This window comes from Rana temporaria, chromosome 3, assembly GCF_905171775.1.
Source record: "Rana temporaria chromosome 3, aRanTem1.1, whole genome shotgun sequence".
Lineage (NCBI taxonomy): Eukaryota > Metazoa > Chordata > Amphibia > Anura > Ranidae > Rana > Rana temporaria.
The window spans coordinates 213,415,759-213,438,498 of record NC_053491.1 but is presented as its reverse complement, the minus strand read 5'-3'; positions in this window follow the sequence as shown (position 1 = coordinate 213,438,498).

The following is a 22,740-nucleotide window of genomic DNA, read 5'->3' as shown; positions in this document are numbered from 1 at the left end:
GGTCCCTGCAATATGGATGAAAATCATTGAGAAAAATAGCACAGACACAGACAGTACACACACCACGTAGATTTAGGTGCACACTGCAGAGGACAATGGCAGTACACACACCACATAGCTTTAGGTTCACACTGCAGAGGACACGGGCAGTACACACACCATGTAGCTTTAGGTGCACACTGCAGAGGACACGGGCAGTACACACACCACGTAGCTTTAGGTGCACACTGCAGAGGACACAGGCAGTACACACCACGTTGCTTTAGGTGCACACTGCAGAGGACACAGGCAGTACACACACCACGTAGCTTTAGGTGCACACTGCAGAGGACACAGGCAGTACACACCACATAACTTTAGGTGCACACTGCAGAGGACACAGGCAGTACACACACCACGTAGCTTTAGGTGCACACTGCAGAGGACACAGGCAGTACACCACGTGAGAATACTGCAGCTAGCACAATCACCTGCCTGCCTGTCTGTAAATTGGGAAGAGCGAATCTAGCTAAACTAAGCAGTGTATAAATATTTATACAACACCTGGGATGCATATATATCCTCTACACACTGTAACTTTAACTGAATAGCCTGCCTGCCTGCCTTCTCTATCTACCTACAAAAAAATGACACTCTCTCTCTCTCTCTCTCTCTCTCTCTCCGTCTTCTCTCTCTTAACCACCGCAACACACTACACAAGGCCGACCTGCAGGCGGCCTTTTATAGTGTGGGGCATGTACTAAACCCCCTGAGCCATAATTGGACAAAGCCACCCTGGCTTTGGCCAATTATGGCTCTCTGTTTTTTGCAAGCTGTGATTGGCCAAGCATGCGGGTCATAGTGCATGCTTGGCCAATCATCAGCCAGCAATGCACTGCGATGCCGCAGTGAATTATGGGCCGTGACACGCTACCCGAATTTGGCGCGAACGGCTCAAAACTTTCGTAATTTGACGAACGGTCGAACATACGATGTTCGAGTCGAACATGAGTTTGCCTCGAATACGAAGCTCATCCCTACTATGGGGTTATAAAATAAGTGTGTGCAAAATGATGTACAGTATATCATATAAAAACCATGATGGTACTATTACAACCATGAAAAATTAAGGTTAATTAGATAATTCCTTGCACTGCTCCCTCTCTCTTCTTCCCTGACAACTTATATCCACAGTGCAGGTCCCTAGTAATGTATTGACTATGATAACAACTACCCTGCTACCTACCCTTGATTTAGCCATACTATATTACCGTATTTTCTGGCGAATAAGACAACCTTTTGCATGGAAAAAAATTACTCAAAACTCGGTGGTCATCTTATAAGCCGGTACCTGTCTGTAAGGCTGGGGGCGTCCATTATTCAAAAGCTGCGCCTCCTCCTCAGATTGTTCCGTGATAGGCGTAACACTCATTTTCCCAGCAGAGCCTCTGTTCAGTGTTCCGCCTATTACAAATGCCTTCTCTTTCTTGGTCTCGGACAAGAGGACATCTGTGATAGGCGGAACACTGAACAGAGGCTCTGCTGGGAAAATTAGTGTTCCGCCTATCATGGAACAGCCTGAGGAGGAGGCGCGGCTTTTGAATAAAGGATGCCCACAGCCTGAGAAACTCTGCAAACAGGAGAAGGTAGGGAGATCGTCGAGGCAGGCATAATGGCACAGTGAGGCAGGCATACTGGCACAGTGAGGCAGGCATAATGGCACAGTGAGGCAGGCATAATGGCACAGTGAGGCAGGCATACTGGCACAGTGAGGCAGGCATAATGGCACAGTGAGGCATGTATAATGACACAGTGAGGTAGGCAATGGCACAGTGAGGCATGTAATGTAATGTAATGGCACAGTAAGATTTGAAAAAAGCCTGTTTCTGTCAGCTTTTTATCCTGTCATCGGTTGTTCCGGCTACCCCTCAGCTTCCAGACAGACTAGTCGGAGGGGGATCGTCTTATACGGTGAGTATATCCCAAAACCAACATTTTAGCTGGAAAATTAGGGGGTCGTCTTATACGCCCAGTTGTCTTATACGCCGGCAAAAATGGTATATGTTCCTCTCTTTTATGTTTGCAACTTTGGTGAACTATCATGATACACATTGAGCTTCCTTTTTCTAGTCCTGCTGATAGCTAATGATGCTGTTTTGCTTCCAGCTGGCTTCAAGTTTGCACCACAATTGTGCTTTAGACTGGGTTCACACTGGTACGACAAACACTCTGACATCGGGAGCACATGTCGCATGACATGTATAAATCAATGGTTCTCTATGAGAGCCTTCTTAACTGGTCTGACACAAGCCTTAATGAGATTTTCCAGTTTAGCACAGCCCTGCAATTTCAAATTATGATTAAAATTGTGAAGGTTGCTTGTCTTTCTCATTCTGTTTAGGGGGCAATTTAAAAAAGGCCCGTTCTACCAAGGTTCACAAGGAGTCAACTACCTGAAAGAAATATTTGCCAGTGTCTGGATTTGTTCTTGTTTATTATAACAATTACCTATTACAGGGCTCAAAATATCAAGTCCTGAGCCACTAGCCAGGCTTTAATGTTTAACTAAAGGCAAAAGTTTATATTTTCGTTTTGGATAGAGTGAAGTGGGATTAGAACCCCAGTCAGTTTTTATTGCTGTCTGTGCCTTTGTTAAGAAGATTCAGCCTCTCCCTTTTTCTTGTTTACCATTATTATTGAATGTGAAAGTAAAAGAAAATCCCAAATATTGGGTTGTCCCCAGAAAAGTAATAGAGGGAAAATCCTCCAATAGGGACACTAGTTCTGGTGGCCTTGGGGTTCCCAAGGAATTCCCTTCATTTGCAGGGATTTCCTCCCACTTCCTGTTTGGCTATGGGACAGGAAGTGAAGATAGATCTCTGCAATGGGACACAGAGATGGTGAAAACAAATCTGACAGGGGTTATAGCCCTGACTTACTTTAGCCAAATTGAAAAAAAAAATGTTGCCTGTAGTTCTACTTTAAGAGTTACTTGCCACCAGTTGCCTCACCCAACCTCTACCTTTCTCCGCCCCTAAACATGCCCTCATAAATTATCTCATAAAAAGACACTGGTAAATGTTTTACATAGTTACATAGTTACATAGAGAGGTTGAAAAAAGACACAAGTTCATCTAGTCAGTATTACATTATATATCCCTATATGCTGTGGTCGTTCAGGTACTTATCTAATAGTTTTTTTAATTATCGATGTTCCCCACTGAAACTACTGCCTGTGGAAGGGAATTCCAACTCTTTACCACTCTAATGCCGCGTACACACAATCGGAATTCCTCGCAACAAATGTTCGATGGGAGCTTGTTGTCGGAAATTCCGTGTAGCCTCCATCGGACATTTGCTGTCGGAATTTCCCACAACAAAAATATGAGAGCTGGTTCTCAAATTTTCCAACAACAAGTTTTGTTGTCAGAAATTCTGATCGTGAGTACACAATTCCAACGCACACAATTCCAAACATTCTCAGAATCAAGCAGAAGAGCCGCACAACCTATTGAACTTCATTTTTCTCGGCTCGTTGTACGTCTTGTACGTCACCACGTTTTTGGTGTTCGGAATTTCCGACAACATTTGTGTGACCGTGTGTATGCAAGACAAGTTTGAGCCAACATCTGTCGGAAAAAAATCCACGGTTTTGTTGTCGGAATGTCCGATCGTCTATACGCGGCATTAAGGTAAAGAACCCTCTACGCAGTTTAAGGTTAAACCGGTTTTCTACTAATTTTAGTGACTGGCCGTGTGTCTTATTAAATTCCCTTATGCGGAAAAGTTTTATCCCACTTGTGGGGTCATCAGTACAGTATTTGTGTATTGAAATTATATCCCCTCTTGAACGTCTCTTCTCCAGAGAGAGTAAGTTCAGTTCTCGTAACCTTTCCTCATAACTAATGTCACCCAGTCCCTTTATTCATTTTTTTGCACATCTCTGGACTCTCTCTAGTTCCAGCACATCCTTCCTGAGGACTAGGGATGAGCCGAACACCCCCCGTTTGGTTCGCACCAGAACTTTCGAACGGACCGACCGTTCGCGCAAACATTTAGAACCCTATTGACATCTATGGGACTTGAATGTTCAAATTCAAAAGTGCACATTTTAAAGCCTAATATGCAAGTTATTGTCGTAAAACGTCTTTGAGAACCGGGTCTTGCTCCAGGGAACATGTATCAATGGAAAAAAAGTTTTAAAAACGGTCGTTTTTTTCTGGAGCAGTGATTTTAACCACTTAACCCCCGGACCATATTGCTGGTCAAAGACCAGAGCACTTTTTGCGATTCGGGACTGTGCCGCTTTAACTGACAATTGCGCGGTCGTGTGACGTGGCTCCCAAACAAAATTGGCGTCCTTTTTTTCCCACAAATAGAGCTTTCTTTTGGTGGTATTTGATCACCTCTGCGGTTTTTATTTTTTGCACTATAAACAAAAATAGAGCGATAATTTTGAAAAAAATGAATATTTTTTACTTTTTGCTGTAATAAATATCCCCCAAAAATATATAAAAAACATTTTTTTTCCTCAGTTTAGGACGATACGTATTCTTCTACATATTTTTCGTAAAGAAAATCGCAATAAGCGTTTATTGATTGGTTTGCGCAAAAGTTATAGCGTTTACAAAATAGGGGGTATTTTTATGGCATTTTTATATATATATATTTTTTACTAGTAATGGCGGCGATCAGCGATTTTTTTTCGGTACTGCGACATTATTGCGGACACTTCGGACACTTTTGACACATTTTATTGACCATTGGCATTTTTATAGCGATCAGTGCTATAAAAATGCATTGGATTACTATAAAAATGCCACTGGCAGTGAAGGGGTTAACACTAGGGGGCGGGGAAGGGGTTAAGTATGTCCCTGGGTGTGTTCTTACTGTGGAGGGGGTGGCCTCACTAGGGGAAACACTGATCCTCTGTTCATACATTGTATGAACAGAAGATCAGCATTTCCCCTGCTGACAGGACCGAGAGCTGTGTGTTTACACACACAGCTCCCGGTCCCCGCTTTGTAACGAGCAATCGCGGGTGCCCGGCGGCGATCGAGCCCGCCGGGCACACGCACGGGAGTCTGGGGCGAGCGGGGGGCGCGCGCGCGCCTCCGGCGGTGCGCACGCGCCCCTAGTGGCCGCTCGAAGAGCGGACATATAGCTACGGGCTCTCGCCCAGGAGAGCCGACTTGCCGCCGTATAATGACGGTGGCTGGTCGGCTAGTAGTTAATGATGCAGCATCATTAAAATCACTGCTCCAGAAAAAACGACTGTTTAAAAAAAAAAACATTTATACATGTTCCCTGGGGCAAGACCCGGGTTCTGAAAGATGTTTTCACAGGCATACTATAGACTCTATAGTATGCCTGTGAAAACATCTTTCAAAACCCCGTGTTTTGCTCCAGGGAACATGTATCAATGGAATTTTTAAAAAAAAACAGTCGTTTTTTCTGGAGCAGTGATTTTAATGATGCTTAAATAAATAAAATAAAAAAATTATGAAAAATTCCTTTAACCTCTTGACCACTGGGCACTTAAACCCCCTTCCTAACCAGATAAATTTTCAGCTTTCGGTGCTCTCACAATTTGAATGACAATTACTCAGTCATACAACATTGTACCCATCTGAAATTTTTGTCCTTTTTTTCACACAAATAGAGCTTTCTTTTGGTGGTATTTGATCACCTCTGCGGTTTTTATTTTTTGCGCTATAAAAGAAAAAAGACTGAATATTCTGTAAAAATAAAAAATAAATTCTAGTTTCTGTTATATTAGCGGGTTATTTCTCACACACAGCATATGCATACTACAAATTACACCTCAAAACACATTCTGCTATTCCTCCTGAGTATGGCGATACCACACATGTGAGACTTTTACACAGCATGGCCACATAGAGAGGCCCGACATGCAGGGAACACCATCAGGCGTTCTGGAGCACCCAAGCCAATTCTGACATTTCTCTCCTACATGTAAAAATCATCATTTATTTGCTAAAAAATTACATAGAACCCCAAAACATTATATATATGCTTTTTTTTCAAAGACCCTAGAGAATACAATGGCGGTTGTTGCAACTTTTTATCTTGCACGGTATTTTCGCAGCAATTTTTTGAACGCGTGTTTTTAAAAAAAAAACTGTTTTGTGCTTAAAAAAAAAAAAAAACAGTAAAGTTAGCCCAATGTTTTTGCATACTATGAAAGATGAAGTTACGCCGAGTAAATAGATACCTAACATGTCACCCTTCAAAATTGCACACACTCGTGGAATTTGCGCCAAACTTTGCTACTTAAAAATCCCCATAGGCGACGTATTGCAAGGTATCAGAGTATTGGGGTATTGTGGAGTATTGGGGTATTGTGGAGTATTGGGGTATTGTGGAGTATTGAGGGTATTGCAGAGTATGGGGGGTATTGCACAATATGGGGGGTATTGCAGAGTATGGGGGGTATTGCAGAGTATGGGGGGTATTGCACAATATGGGGGGTATTGCAGAGTATGGGGGGTATTGCACAGTATGGGGGGTATTGCACAGTATGGGGGGTATTGCAGATTGTGGGGGGTATTGCAGAGCGTGGGGGGGTATTGCAGAGCGTGGGGGGTATTGCAGAGCGTGGGGGGGTATTGCAGAGTGTGGGGGGGTATTGCAGAGCGTGGGGGGTATTGCAGAGCGTGGGGGGTATTGCAGACAGTATGGGGTGTTATTGCAGAGTATTGCGCAGGGAGGGGTGGCTGGATCTGTGACTGCAATAGTCACAGATCCAGCCCACAGCAGCTGCTGCTGACACCCGCTCCCCCCCTCCTCTCACACTGTACTGATCGGTACAGAGAGGAGAGGGAGGAACCGGCGTCATTACATGACGCCGGTTTGTTTACAAGTGATCGCTCCGTCATTTGACGGAGCGATCACGTGGTAAATGGCCGCTATCAGCGGCAATTTACCGCGATCTGTGATGCGATCTGTGACGCGATCTGTGATGATCCCAGGGACGTCCTCCCAGAATAACTCCACCGCGCTGTAGCAGTATTTTCGCTATGGCGCGGTGGGCAAGTGGTTAAATATTGTACCTGCTGGGTGTCTATAGTATGCCTGTGAAGTGGCACGTGTTTAGAACTGTCCCTGCACAAAATGAGATTACTATAAGAAAAAAGTAATTTAAAACTGCTTGTGGCTTTAATGTAATGTCAGCTCCCTGCAATATGGATGAAAATCATTGAGAAAAATAGCGCAGACACAGACAGTACACACACCACAGCTTTAGGTGCACACTGCAGAGGACACGGCAGTACACACCAAGTAGCTTTAGGTGCAAACTACAGAGGACAAAGGCAGTACACACACCACGTAGCTTTATTGTGCACACTGCTGAGGACACAGGCAATACACCACGTGAGAATACTGCAGCTAGCACAATCACCTGCCTGCCAGTAAATTAGGAAGAGCTGATCTAGCTATACTATACAGTGTATAAATATATGTACAACACCTGGGATGCATATATATCCACTACACACTGTAACTAACTAGCCTGCCTGCTCTATCTACCTGCAAAAAATGACACTCTCTCCATCTCTCTCTGTTCTCTCTTAACCACCACAACACACTACACAAGGCCGACCTGCAGGCGGCCTTTTATAGTGTGGGGCGTGTACTAAACCCCCTGAGCCATAATTGGCCAAAGCCACCCTGGCTTTGGCCAATTATGGCTCTCCGTTTTTTGCAAGCTGTGATTGGCCAAGCATGCGGGTCATAGTGCATGCTTGGCCAATCATCAGCCAGCAATGCACTTCAATTCCGCAGTGAATTATGGGCTGTGAAACGTAACTCGAATTTGACGCGAACGACCCAAAACGTTCGTAATTCGACGAACGATCGAACATGAGTTTATCTCGAATACGAAGCTCATCCCTACTGAGGACTGGTGCCCAGAACTGGACAGCATATTCCAGGTGCGGCCTGACCAGAGTCTTGAGTGGGAGAATTATCGCTTTATCTCTTGAGTTAATCCCCTTTTTAATGCATGCCAATTTTCTGTTTGCTTTGTTAGCAGCAGCTTGGCATTGCATGCCATTGCTGAGCCTGTCACCTACTAGAACCCCCAAATTATTTTTCATCCTAGATTCCCCCAGAGTTTCTCCTCCCAGTGAGTAGATTGCATTCCTATTTTTGCCACCTAAATGCATTATTTTAAATGTTTCCACATTACAACTAATTTGCCATGTAGTTGCCCACCCCATTCATTTGTTCGGATCTTCCTGCAAGGTTTCCACATCTTGCGGAGAAGTTACTGCCCTTCTTAGCTTAGTATTGTCTGCAAATACAGAGATTGAACTGTTTATCCCATCCTCCAGGTCGTTTGTGAATAAATTAAATAAGATTAGTCCCAGGACAGAACCATGGGGACCCCACTTTCCACCCCTGCCCATTGCGAGTACTCCCCATTTATCACTACCCTCTGAACTTGCCCCTGTAGACAATTTTCAATCCATGTACCCACTTTATGGTCCATGCCAACGAACCTTACTTTGTACAGTAAATGTTTATGGGGAACTTTATCAAATGCTTTTGCAAAATCCAGATACACCACGTCTACGGGCCTTCCTAGATGGCAGCTCACCTCCTCATAGAAGGTTAATAGATTGGCGCAAGAACGATTCTTCAAGAATCCATGCTGATTACTGCTAATGATGCCATTGTCATTACTAAAATTTAGTATACAGTCCCTTATCGACCCCTCCATGAACTTTCATACAATTGATGTTAGGCTAACTGGTCTGTAATTCCCAGGGATGTATCTTGGCCCTTTTTAAAATATTGGTGCTACATTGGCCTTTCTCCAATCAGATGGTACCATTCCAGTCAGTAGACTGTTCAAAAAAATTAGGAACAATGGTCTAGCAATTACATGACCAAGTTCCTTAAGGACCTCTGTTAGCCATGAGGGTGCTTCCTGTGGTGTGTCATGAGGATAAACATTAAAGTTTTGGTAACTAAAGCCCCCGAAACCCTCGTGAAGACTGAGGAGAAGAATAAATTCAATACCTTTGCCATCTCTCCATCCTTAGTAACCAGATTCCCTTCATCATTCTTTGACCGATATGATCTGACCTCCCTTTCCTACTATGTATGTACTTAAAGAATTTCTTTGTATTTTTAATACTCTCCTTCGCTATGTGCCTTTCGTGTTGTATCTTAGCCGCCCTAATTGCACCCTTACATTTCTTGCTGCATTCTTTGGGAATGTTGGAATGCTGCTGATGATCCCTCAGCCTTGTATTTTTTGAAGGCCTTTTTCTTTTGCTTTTATATGCATTTTTACATTGGCGTTAAGCCACCGGGACATTTATTAGCTCTTTTAAATGTATTTACAATTGGGATGCAATGGCTAATGCCCTTATTTAATATGCCCTTAAAGCATACTCATTTCTCCTCTGTGTTCTTTGTTTCTAAGATTTTTTACCAATTTGTATCTTCTAGCAAGGCTCATAGTTTAGGGATGTTAGCTCTTTTGAAATTCAGTGTCTTTGTATTCCCCTTATGTTTCCTATTAGTGTGATTTATACTGAACATTTACCTGTGATCGCTGCTTTTCTAAATTGCCCTGTATTTCCAAATCCGTGATCAGGTCCGTATTGTTGGTAATTAGTGGCTCTAGTAACGCTTTGTTTCTAGTTGGTGTGTTTACCATCTGACCCATGAAATTGTCCTGCAAGACATTTTGGAACTGGCGAGCCTTAGATAATTGCACAGTTCCTTTCACCCAGTCTATATCTGGATAATTAATATCCCCCATTATGATGACACTTCCCATTCTTACCGCTAATCCAATTTGTGATAGGAGGTCCACATCCTTCCACTGGTTAGGGGGGCTATAGAATACTCCCAGTATTACATTTCCCTTAGTTTCATCCCTTTGCAGCTCTACCGATAAGGATTCAACCTCCTCACTTGCACCCTTAGTGATGTCATCTCTAACATTCACTTGTACATTTTTGATATACAGGCATACCCCTCCCCCTTTTTTACCCTCTCTATCACTGCTATATAGGGAATACCCTTGAATGGTTGCCAGTCAATCATGAGAGCTGTTAAACCAAGTCTCTGAAATTCCTACAAAATCAAACTCCTCCTCGTACAACAGTAGCAGAATTAAATTACAAATATTAATATTAATAACAACTTTAACAAAAATAACGTAAAGCATATTTCATTGATCTGACTGTGAATAAATAAAACAAGGATAAATATGATTGGCTACTATAGGCACTGTACACATCATTACTGCCTTGTTAAGTAAATATTGTAATGCTATATTAAAAAAATAAAATAATTAAAACCGATGATGGACACTTTCACTGATTTAGGATGCAGAGAGACTTACAGTGAAGCACAGCACTGGACAAGGAAGGGGAGCTGCCACAGTTAACTTTTCATATTATCAAGCTGGTGATGGGTTGCTAGGTGGTCCAAGCAACCAATTACCAGCTTGCTAATAGAAAAGGTAAACTTTGGCGGCACCAGCCCCTCTCCCCGCCCCACCTTGCACCCATCTCTTCTATTTCTTAGCCAACTCACACTGTATGCCAGGTCCTGCTAAGAGAATGACCGGAGGCGGAGGCTGGGAGGACAATTGGCTCTCGTTCAACCCTGCCTGCCGACTGTGTCTGCCCCCCTTCGATGCAGCTTCACTCTGGTCCTCAGCTTATTTATTACATTTTGAGGGCTGCCATTTTTTTTCCAAATTACATCTTTGTCTAATTCCATGTTTGTGGCAAATTCTCTGAACATTCACTAAAGCATGATACATTTATTACTAAGTTTAGCTAAAGAAGCAGTCAAGGGTTCATATACTATTGTGTTTGATTTCTCCCACTGACCAATACATGCCTTCAGTATTAAGAAAGAATAGCAAAGTTGATACAAGTTGATGACTTTGTAGATGCCTCCACTTACCCTGCTACCCAAGGCTATGTTCCATGAGTAACTTATGATAAAAAGGAGCCTGACTCTTTTCAAGCATTTAGTAATTCATTCTAATGTGTCCACATTTCTGGGTGGCCAGAGTGTTATGGAAAACGGATCATTAGGGAGAATCCAATTGCAATGTAGGTAGAATTTAGCAGAAGTTGCCTGTTATTTCTCATAGTGACACATTACAGTGAAATATGCCATTTACTTGCTGTACTATCTCATGCTAGCTATGTGCTAACGATAGTGAATGCTGATAACCTGATCCTGAGACTGAAAAATGAAAGTGTTGGTGCTAAAACTGACCAGCTTATGAGTGGGGAGACTTTAACATCAGTCAAAGCAATAGATATTTTTAACATTTGCTTTTTTTCTAAATGACATGCAGAAAAAAATCAAGCATGACACGTATTCAGACCACAATTCTCAAGTAAAATGGTCTTTAGTTCGGTTAGAGTATAAAGTTGATGTTTCTTTGTCAATATATGTATATTTTTTAAACACTGGGACAAAACAAGGTGATAGAATTTGCCATTTTGCAGCCTATCGCTGAAGGCTTTGTAGCAGGTAGTAGGTTTTGGTCAACAAACACAAAAGGAGACAATTATACGTTGCTTGAAGAAGATGAGTTTACTGAAGGCTGTCAGGGGCAAAAGAGATATTGTAAGCAGACTCATTATTAACCCACTTTGGACTGTGGTGATCTGTAGGGATATGTTGAACTGCCATGGGTTTGGTTTGAACCTGTGGAATATGTACTAGCGCAAATATGTTTTAAAAAAATTCTATTTGACCAAAAGCACTGACATTTAGAGAGGAAATTGTTTTTCATTTGCAGGCAATTTATATTTTCCTCCTGGCTTTTGTTTAAAAAAAGCCAGCAAAAAAAATCATTTGCTGGCAATTTACACTTTATTATTATTTTTGTATGCAAATGTCACTTTCGCTGTGACATATCCTACAGCAAGAAAAAAAAATTCATAGACCCTCTGAGTCTGATATGGATTTTAAGGGAAAGTCATTTATTTAAAAAAATCCCCAAAAGTTTCCCTCTTTGTAAATCTATTGTCAATCAAGATATCCATTGCCCATGCTAACTCACTTAAATGAAAAACACAACAGACCCACTATCAATCCCAGCGGTACTCTGCTGAAAGACACCTCCCGAGTAGTCATCGGCTTCATAAGGGAAGTGGTGGAGTATAGTGGTGGAGTACTGATGAAATGTGGCAATGGTCATATTTGGTCATTGTCATTGCCAAATTTGGCCAGTGACCAAATTTAGACAGTGATATGACTGCTATCCTTAATCCTTTGCTTACATGCCCAGGGGTTCCTAGCCATGTTAGCCAATGTGCCAGTGACATTGGTGGTTACTAAGGATGCAGTGGGTGCCAGAAGCTGCTGCTTCCATAGGAACCATTGACAATTGGAAGCTGTCATAAATAGAAGCAGTATATATAATAATCGACACCAGCCAAACAGGAAGCTGAACACACAACAGGCATTTGCCCAAACAGCCAAAGTTAATTTAGGACCTAGGTTTGGAATGAACGATTGGCTCACCCCTAGTGGCCTGCAAGTGACCTCATCTCTGAGGATTAAAGCTAGAATTTACAAGAAACTAAGTAATCTAACACCCATGAGTTTGATTAACCACCAATATTCGTTTGATTGTGACAATGATGTTGGGCAAAAAAAAATTAAAGCTACAATTTAGTTTATTAAAAGATCAAATTGATCATGGAAAACAAAAAAAGTACTGTAATATCTTTTATCAAGGCAATGTCTAACCCATCTCTTTTATGATTGTTTGAAATCACCATTTTGTCTTCAATAGCTTCTTATTTCTAACAAAACATTAAATACAAGATTCAATTACTACGTATATACCACGTATATAGCCAGACTATGGAAGAATTATTTATCATGTTAAGAAGCAATGTTGTTCATCACGTTATTTGGGATCACACTAGCCCAATAAGTTGCACAAGTGATAGTCAACAAGATTTTAGTAACACAAGCCTAAAATATCATGTATGGTTTAGTTCTGACTGAGCAGTCTTGAACATCAAGATCTTGGCTGGCTAGACCAAGACACACCTTCACACAAGTAAACTTTGTTCAAACATCAGTAAATGTTCTGTGATAATTTTTTCATTGAAATGTGGTTTGTTACATAATAAGGATTAAGTGAAGATAATGGACTTGTTAAGCAGTGTTTTACAGTTGAGCTGAGAACGTCTTGTTCTGAGAGTTGAAATAACTACAACAAAATTAAAAGAGGCTCATACTTTTCCAGTGGGGTGTTAATGTCTTCCAGGTGCGGGGACACATCAAACTTTTTTTAGCTACTCCAATGGCCACAGCATCCTAAAGTGGACCTTTTGCTTCAATCAATATACATTGTGTGTGTGTATATACTATATATATATATATATATATATATATATATATATATATATATATATATATATATATATATATACACACACACATGTGTATATATATATATACAGTATATATAATTTATTTTACCCACAACCCCCCCCCCCCCACACACACACTAATCTTCTCCTCCTGTCTTTTGCTTTAGATAGGTTGTCTTTGATTCAAGGCCTTTTCATCAATTGCAGACGATCCAGCGATTTTGGCATTTACCTCTCATATGATAAAAGCAATGTTCCAACTAATACCCTGACAATACTTTGAACAGGGACAACATAAAGTGAATCTTCTAAACTTTTTTACTCAATTTGAGATTATTTGTTTGCTAGGAACTAGGACATTATTGAAGTTGAAAGCTACCGAATTGCTACAGAATCTTTAGTAAAATGTTTGCAATGTACATGTAGATTTTTGTTCAATGTTATTCACTTTTAACCAGCTTTTGGCTACAAACCTACCATCCCAATGAAACAATCAAAATGGTTGGTATTCTTGATAATCATTTCTGCTATCACAGCTGGTTAAAAGTGCTTGAAATGTACTGATTTCAATTCTAATATTAACTGTTTGTTACCCCAGCATTGCATATTCCTTATATGTGCCTGCTGTACTGTGTACTGTACTTGTATGAAAAAAGTATAATTTTGTATTGCTTCCTTTATGTGAAATCCCTGGTGTTTCTGCCAGTCCCTCTGCTATCCTATTAGAAACTGACTAAACTAAGCAGCAGAGCACACCGCGGTCAGTTCTCTAGCTGTGCTGGGAACTCAGCCTGCTCTTTTCCTATGATCAGACTTGTCCTGACACACCCCCTTCCCATCACCTCCCTTCTGCACAGCCATTCACTGCAAAATTCAGTGTGCTGTTGCTTCTTCTCTCCCCTGCTCGTATGTAGCTGAGAACAGAGAGAATGTGATCACTTATAAAAAAGGGAAAGGAAGATATTTATACTGTTATTTACAGTATATCTACACACAACTGTTTTGCCTTTCATTTAAATTTTATACTAAATAGGTTGTTTTGCAAGGTGATCGTTTGCAATCAATTTAATTCAAATTAAAAGAAAAGTTGTTAAATTGTTATTATTGAATGTTAATATATATTAATTTTCATCACCCAGAATCTATCTTCCTATTGTTGTTTTTTCTCTGTTCTGGTTAATAATCAGGCTGTCTGATAATAATTTAACTATAGCCATTTTAATATTTTCTTCAGTTAATATGTACACTTCCATAAGATCCGACTACAGTATTATAATTTATTTTTTCAGAGTAAACAACAGTTGTTAGCGCTGTTGGCAAGATATAGTGGCAAAGCACTGGCAGACATTACAAAGCTCTTGTACCTTGGCAAAGCCTTATGTACATTCTAAAAATAATTCTGTTTAAGAATATAGTCCTGTTGTATAAGAAGCTAAAGTACATGAATGTTTTTTTTAAGTTATAGAAAACACAGTATAAGGTTTTCTCTGTTGAGATGTTACATTTGCATTCCTTATCAATGTGTAAAACTGTGCTTGCACCAGTGTGCCCATGTACAAGTGTCTGTATACTATAGATAAAACATGATACTGAAATCCAAGCAAACAGGACATATATTAAAATAACAAGCAATGGAGGGCACTGGGCGGAGTCTAGAAGACCAGACATGCATAGCCAGAGCTTTGCTCCACTAAGGAGAAAATTCCAACGGTGACAAAGCTACAGAAAGGTTCCAGACGGGAAGACTAAGTAGGAAAGAAAGTTACCACTCCAGGTGGATTGTGTTAGGATGATCAGTATGGTCTCAGAAGATCAAGGGTGCTGGCAATGCACAAGGCAACAAATGGAAAAAGAAAATATGGACAGCCGCACTCCAAAAAACCTAGATGGTTGTCTTTATTTAAAAAAAGGAAAAATGCACTACAAGTCACAGCACACAACACGGGAGTAAAACAGCTGACGTGTTTCACACTTTAAATTAGTGCTTAATTATAGCTAATCAAAGCTATGATTAAGCACTAATTTATAGTGTGAAACGCGTCAGCTGTTTTACTCCCGTGTTGTGTGCTGTGACTTGTAGTGCATTTTTCCTTTTTTAAATAAAGACAACCATCAAGGTTTTTTGGAGTGCGGCTGTACATATTTTCTTTTTCCATTTGTTGGGAAGACTAAGTACCCAGGAACTAGCTGGCACAATTTGGACCAGAATAATGGTTCTAAGAGGTGGACGTGGCAAAACAAAGAATCCCCTCACAAGGGACACTCAGGTGCACACTACAGCTAGAATGGCACCTGTCATCTCCTCACACACTGCCTCAGTGCGCTCACACAGACAGAAGCTAGTTCAACCAGACTCCCCAGGTGAGTAAAAAACTGAACAAATTCCCTCACAAAACTCCTCACAAGTCTCCTCAGTATCTCCTGCTATACTACAGCAATTTGAACATATGTTCCATAAAGCATTGAAACAGACCTCAGAGCAAATAACTAAAAGCCTTAGGCCCCGTACACACGATAGAATCCATCCGCAGATAAATCCCAGCAAATGGGTTTCTGCGGATAGATTCTATGGTGTGTACACGCCAGCGGATCTCTTTCCGCGGAGAAATCTCCTCTGGGATGGATTCCAGCAGATCGAATATTTGTTGTGCTGCACAACAAATCCATCTGCTGGAATCCATTCCAACGGATGGATCCGCTCGTCTGTACAGACTTACCGGATCCATCCGTCCAAAGGGATTCCCCGCACGCGTCGTAATGATTTGACGCATGCGTGGAATTCCTTATATGACAGAGTCGCGCCCGTCGCCGCGTCATAATCGCGGCGACGGCGCGACACGTCATCGCCAGAGGATTTCTGCGCGGATTTCAATGGGATGGTGTGTACACTCCATCCCATCGAAATCAGCGGATATCTTTGAGAGGATTTATCCGTGGAAACGGTCCGCTGGACCGTATTCGCGGATAAATTCTCCCGTGTGTATGGGGCCTTACAAAAGAGATTGGAGAGCTGGGAAACCGCACAGCTGCGCTGGAACTTAAAGTAGAAGAAATTGAAATTAATTCACAGGACTGTATGGCAGAACTGGAAAACCTAAAAGATGAGACCCTATCACTTCAATCTAGATTGGAAGACCAAGAGAACAGGGACAGACGTTCCAACCTCCGCATAAGAGGAATTCCTGAAACAATATTAGACCTGAAATCTACTGTCACAGACCTTTTTCAAGCGCTACAGCCAGCAATCCCCATTGAACGTTTGGAACTGGATAGAGTGCACCGTGCACTCACAGCCAAAAAAGTAGATGGCCCTCCACGTGATATAATCACAAAACTACATTATTACAGAACAAAGGAACAACTAATGGCTGCAGCAAGGGAGAAAAAAGATCTAACCTACCATTACCTACCAATGGGGCTTCCCCTTTTCAATTCGATTTACCTACCAAGGTACAAGATACATATGTAGATCTGCTGAGGAGCTACAACAGACCTTGTTAAAACTACATCTGACAGAAGATTCAACTAGTATCTCTTCAGCACAAAGAAGAGCAGCCTCATCCCCACCTCCAATCAAGGCTTCACAAGCATGGGAGAAAAAAGGAAGTCACCATTCACACAAGAGGAACCACTATGCCTCTTTCCCAGTAGAGCCAGAAGACTCCATGGATTGAAGATCTGCACCAGTTCTATTCTCCTATCATTGGACTGCCACACAATGGTTCTTCAATAGTCTGGTCGAATGACAATATTAGTCATTTCCATATTCTCATAGCCTAAACAAGGTTATGCCCACTAAAAACTCAATGTCTTAATTTAGTTAACCTCCTTTAAGTCCCCTAATGTCCCTGGAGGTATCTCCTTCCCACAAATCTATATACTCACAACAATAATCAGTGATATATTCACTGTAGGGTTGTAGAACAGAAGTTTGAGGCATAAGCAACTACCCCCTACTTGCATACCTCAACTCACTATTATCCCAATTAACTTGTATTTATTCCCCATATTCCCTGTAAAATTAGGGGTACTTTATAAGGAAAGGATGTTGTAAGTATTGATAACTTAACGGTTATCCTACATAAATTAAAACAGGTAGTACGTATATTGTGTTAGCAAACAAATTATTTAAATCCTGTCACTGGATTATCTAGAGGTTCACTTTAGTCTAGAAGTTAGTTATTTTAATGTTAAAACAATTGTTATAATCCCCTTTCCTACCATGATTTCAATGGTACCAAACATTAAGCCGATTGATGTAGTATGGGTTTAGCTCTCATACCTAACTGAAACAACTAACATAACATTAAATGAATATTTGCTTCACAATAGAACCCCCGACATATGCCCTTTAACACTCTGGGAAGCTCACAAACCTGTGTTGCATGGTTCCCTACAAAGACAAATGGCTACACTTAAACAGGAACAAAAATCCCTTGCTCGCAAGTTAGAAACGGAATTCAATGCAGCATTCATAACTGTAACAGGAGTGACTTTTGGGCACAGATTGAGCCAGGAGATGGGGGACACATGTTGGATTGTTTTGGCGTGGACAGTGATCTACAGTATATTCCTTAATGCCTGCAAAGAATATTCTATGATTAGCCCTGACTAGTGACATGCTAATTAAGTCAGGCCTAGAAAGACATTTCATTGTGTGATAACACTGCTTTAAGCCTATTGATGCTCAAAGGTGTTAATTGCATAGACCCCTAGACATTTCATTAACCATTGTGTAAGGCTGTAAATGTGTTAATCCAGGTCTGCTCCCAGACCTCTAATTATGTATGCTAAATACTGTTTATGTGTGGAATGTACTTGTCGGAGACAGAACGTCTGCCTAAAGAATGTGATTGAACCCCCCCACGGTGTGATGTGTGGGTGGGAAGTTGATTGTTCCTTTCATGCCTTGCACTGTATAAAAAGCTGAGAAGAAACCATTAAAAGTTCAGTTCATATTTTGACGCAGTTACAGAGCTTGTCAGTCTCGTTATTGAGGGAATTCTTATGAAATGTATCGGGTCTGCCTGTTGGTTGGAGTGTCGATAAGCTGTCTTGGATGGGATGGAAGGTCGTAAACGGTGGTGACCGTTACAATAACATTTCAAGACAACCCATCAATCACGAAAACCCATTTGGAAAAAACTCGATTAGAGTATGACCTTTTTCTTACGGAATCAGTGGATAAATCTTACAAATGCTCTAGACACAATTTCTACATAAAAAGCAACAAACCAGGTACATACATGGCACGGGCTCTAAACGCATTAAACAAAAAGTTCAAGCCAATCCGTTTAAAATTAGCAAACAATATATATACTAGCAACCCCACCAAAATAGTTTGCAAATTCCACTCACACCTTGCTTCTTTATATGAATCAACCAATGAACCTCTCAGAAGCAGAATCTTTCTTTTCTCATATCACCTTACCAGAATTATCGCAAACCCAAATAAATCTGATGAAGTAACCTATATCGACTGAAGAAGTAGCTTTTTCCATCAAAGATTTAAAAATAAACAAGCGACCAGGCCCAGACGGATATTTAGCATTATATTATAGAACATTTACAGAGACCCTTTCCCCCATGTTAGCTGGGGCATTCAATACATTATTAAATGGACACTCCTTTAAACAAGAATCATTATTGGCAATTGTCTGCATGATTCCAAAACCACACACCGATGACACCTCATGTACAAACTACCGTCCCATCTCTCTCTTGAATCTGGATATCAAGCTGTTGGCACAAATTATGGCTAAACACCTTAATGGTATCATAAATAAACTTATACATAGAGACCAGGTAGGCTTTATGCCAAACAGGCAAGCGGGTGACAATGTCCACAGAGTAATGCTTCTTGCGCATATTGCCAGGAAGCAACGTATTCCCTCATGCTTTTTATCCCTCGATAACAAGAGAGCTTTTGACATGGTATCCTGGCCTTATATGTATTATTCTTTACAAAAATGGGGTTTTGTTCCTCATTTTATAAAATAGGTTGAGGCACTCTATAACAATACAAAAGAATACATAAAATATGCTGGATATAAATTGAATTCATTCAACATTAAGCGAGGTACACGACAGGGGTGCCCATTATCTCCCCTCCTATTTGCCCTAGTATTAGAACCATTAGCCCAATATATTAGAACCAATCCCACAATTACCGGCATTGAGATTGGAGGTTATCGGCATAAAATCTGCATGTTTGCGGATGATATTTTGCTCTTCATGTCATCACCACAGGTGTCAGGTCCTAACCTTTTACCTATCCTAGATAAATTTGCGACCTTCTCTGGCTTGGTCATCAATCCCAAGAAATGTGTAGTGCTTAATATTTCACTTACAGAAGCAGAATTAATCACAACAGAAATAGCACTTCCCTTTTCTTGGGCAGAGAAATCACTACCATATTTAGGAGTAAACCTGACAGCCGCCATAACAGATTTATTTTCAGCTAATTACCCCCCCCCCTCTATTAAAACAGATTACAAATTTACTAAAACAATGGTCCCATCTCCCGCTGTCCTGGATAGGGAAGATCAATACTTCTAAAATGACTATCCTACCTAAACTACTATATATGTTTAGAGTCCTGCCAATCCCAATCCCTTCATATTATTTAAGATTGACCCAAAAAAAAACATCTAACTTTATATGGGGTACCTCCAAACCATGCATACCGATTCGCACACTACATCTCCCTAAATCACAAGGTGGACTAGGCTATCCCAACTTTGAAACCTACTACAATGCTGCTCACTTAGCTAGTCTTCCAAAGTACCACGCAACACAGGAATCTCCCTTATGGGTATCGATAGAGGCCTCAGAAAGTGACCCTTTATTGATCTCCAACATTCTATGGCTTTGGCCCAGAGATCGACGTGAATTAAGTAACTCTATCACAAAACACTTTTTATCCCTTTGGGATAAATTTAAACGTAAACACCAATTACAATCGGAACACAATCCCCTCTTATCTTTTCTTAAAAATCCAGCTTTTTATCCGGAATGGATTTTCCTGAACACTTTTAAAGCTTGGACAAAAACAGGAATACTGACGTTACATGACTTGGTCACTTCAAAAAACTTTGTAACTTTTTCTACACTCAGAGAGAAACATGATTTACCAGAAACAGAACAGTTTAGATATCTCCAAATTAAAAATGTATTTTCTCCACTTTTACAAGTTGCAACACCACTGACCCAATTATCAAATTTTGAAAAAATTTGTAAAAAAGATTCATTAGCCAGAGGAATGATATCAACCCTCTACACCCAACTTCTTATAGACCCCAATTATGGCAAACCAACCTATGTGCGGAAATGGGAGGAGGACCTGGGGCGTACCCTAGATAATGCCAAATGGACTAAGATTTGGTCAACCATAAAATCATCCTCAAACAATGTCACAGCGATGGAAAGAAATTACAAGGTCCTGATGTGGTGGTACCTTGTACCTGCTAGAGTGCCAAATTTTCACCTACACATTCAACTCTTTGCTTTAGGGGCTGTTCAGATTTGTGCACGCACTTGCATGTATAGTGGACGTGTCCGATAGTGCAATCTTTCTGGAAAGAAATATTTTCAATGGCCTCTAAATGGTTGTTTACGCCACTACTTAGCCTAAAACCGGAATGCTTAACATTTTTTCAATTTAATCTTTTTATTTCACAACTAACTGCAGCAAAACAAATGATAGCCAAAGCATGGAAAAACTTTGGGGTTGGAAGAAACAATTCATAGAATGAACACCACAATGTCAAAATGATAGCCACTGACGAGGACCAAATCCCAAAATTCAAAAAACTTTGGCTCCTTTGGATAAAACACTATTTACCTCCAGATTTCAATGATGAGGTCCGTCTGCCATGGTAGCTGATTAATTGCTTCAATGCAAACCCCATATACCTAAGAAATGGTAATCATTACGAATTGTACTGGTTCAAGGATCGCCCTTGTGGACTTTCTTTCTCTCTCACTACTCTTTTCTTTATTCTCCCTATTTATTATAGATATATTGTTCTTCACTACAATAAGTTTAAGTTGTTAGGTCACAACTCATGTAGTTAATATGACGGTAGTTTATTTATACTTTAAGGCCCGGTAGTCATGTATACAATGCTACTCAACGGCTATCTGGTTAGTGAAGATCTAATTAATTCTCTTTAAATATTCTATGTTATGCATTTTTTTTTAATTTTATGTAAACGTTATTATCTGTATCCTTGCATAAATAACCAATATATGTACTTATTATTGTGTAATCAATAAATATTTTTGACAAGTAAAAATAAAAATAAATAACTAGGAATCAGTCTGCTGAATGATTACCAGAGAAATAAGCTTCTTGGAACTCATCAGAACTGAAGAAGAAGCTTGGATAAGCTAAGAAACATCTCCAAAAACAAGTCCAGCTGAATGTTACTAACTACTACTAGGTTCTTGGAACTAATGTGAAAAATCAGTGTGACATCTGGCAGGACTGTATTTGTTATCTAGGAACATTCATCATGTTACTAAGTATTTTTTAGCCATGTCAAGAGATGCTGTAATGACCCATAAGATTATTATTATTATTATTTAGTTACTGGCTCATAGATCATTTTGATTTGTTATTTTGGTTTGGTAAGGATATTATTACAAAAGTATTGGAGGCAGGAAAAGGCATAGAATGAGTCGGGCACCACAAAGTCACCACATCACGTATAATTACCATCAGCATCCTCATTTAAAGCAATTGCAGTCACCCTAAAACCTACAAATCTTTTTTTTTTTTTTTTTTTTATTAAATATTTTTAAGCATGGTTTTCAATGGAATCTGTGGATTTAAAATTGTAATTAAAGTGTTACTAAACCCACAAAAGTAAAAGCATTCTGTATATGCAGTAAAGTATGTTTGTTATACTCACTGTGAAAAAGCCAAAAGGAACTTAATTCTGAAGACTAGGAAAGAGGTTTTGGTTCGCTGCTACAATGGGTTTGAAAATAATATTTTAAGATCAAGATTCAAGGTCCCAGCAAATTTATGTGCAAATTTGCCACATGACCTTTGAACTCTTAGAGCATTAAAGGTGTTGTAAACCCTTGTGTTTTTTTACCGTAATGCATCCTATGCATTGTTTCATTGTGTGTTATTTTGGATTAATATCGTTTTATTATTTTATGTTGATATGACCTGTAAATACATGCTATGTTCATAGAATTCCAGGTTGTACTGTCCGCCTATGTGGGCTGCCAGCAGATGGTAGAGCACTGGTTTCACCCACTGCACGTCACCCCGAAAAAGGGGAGGGGGGTTTGCAGGGGGAAGAAAGCACAAGAACTCTAGATAACATAAAACTCATGGTAGGTG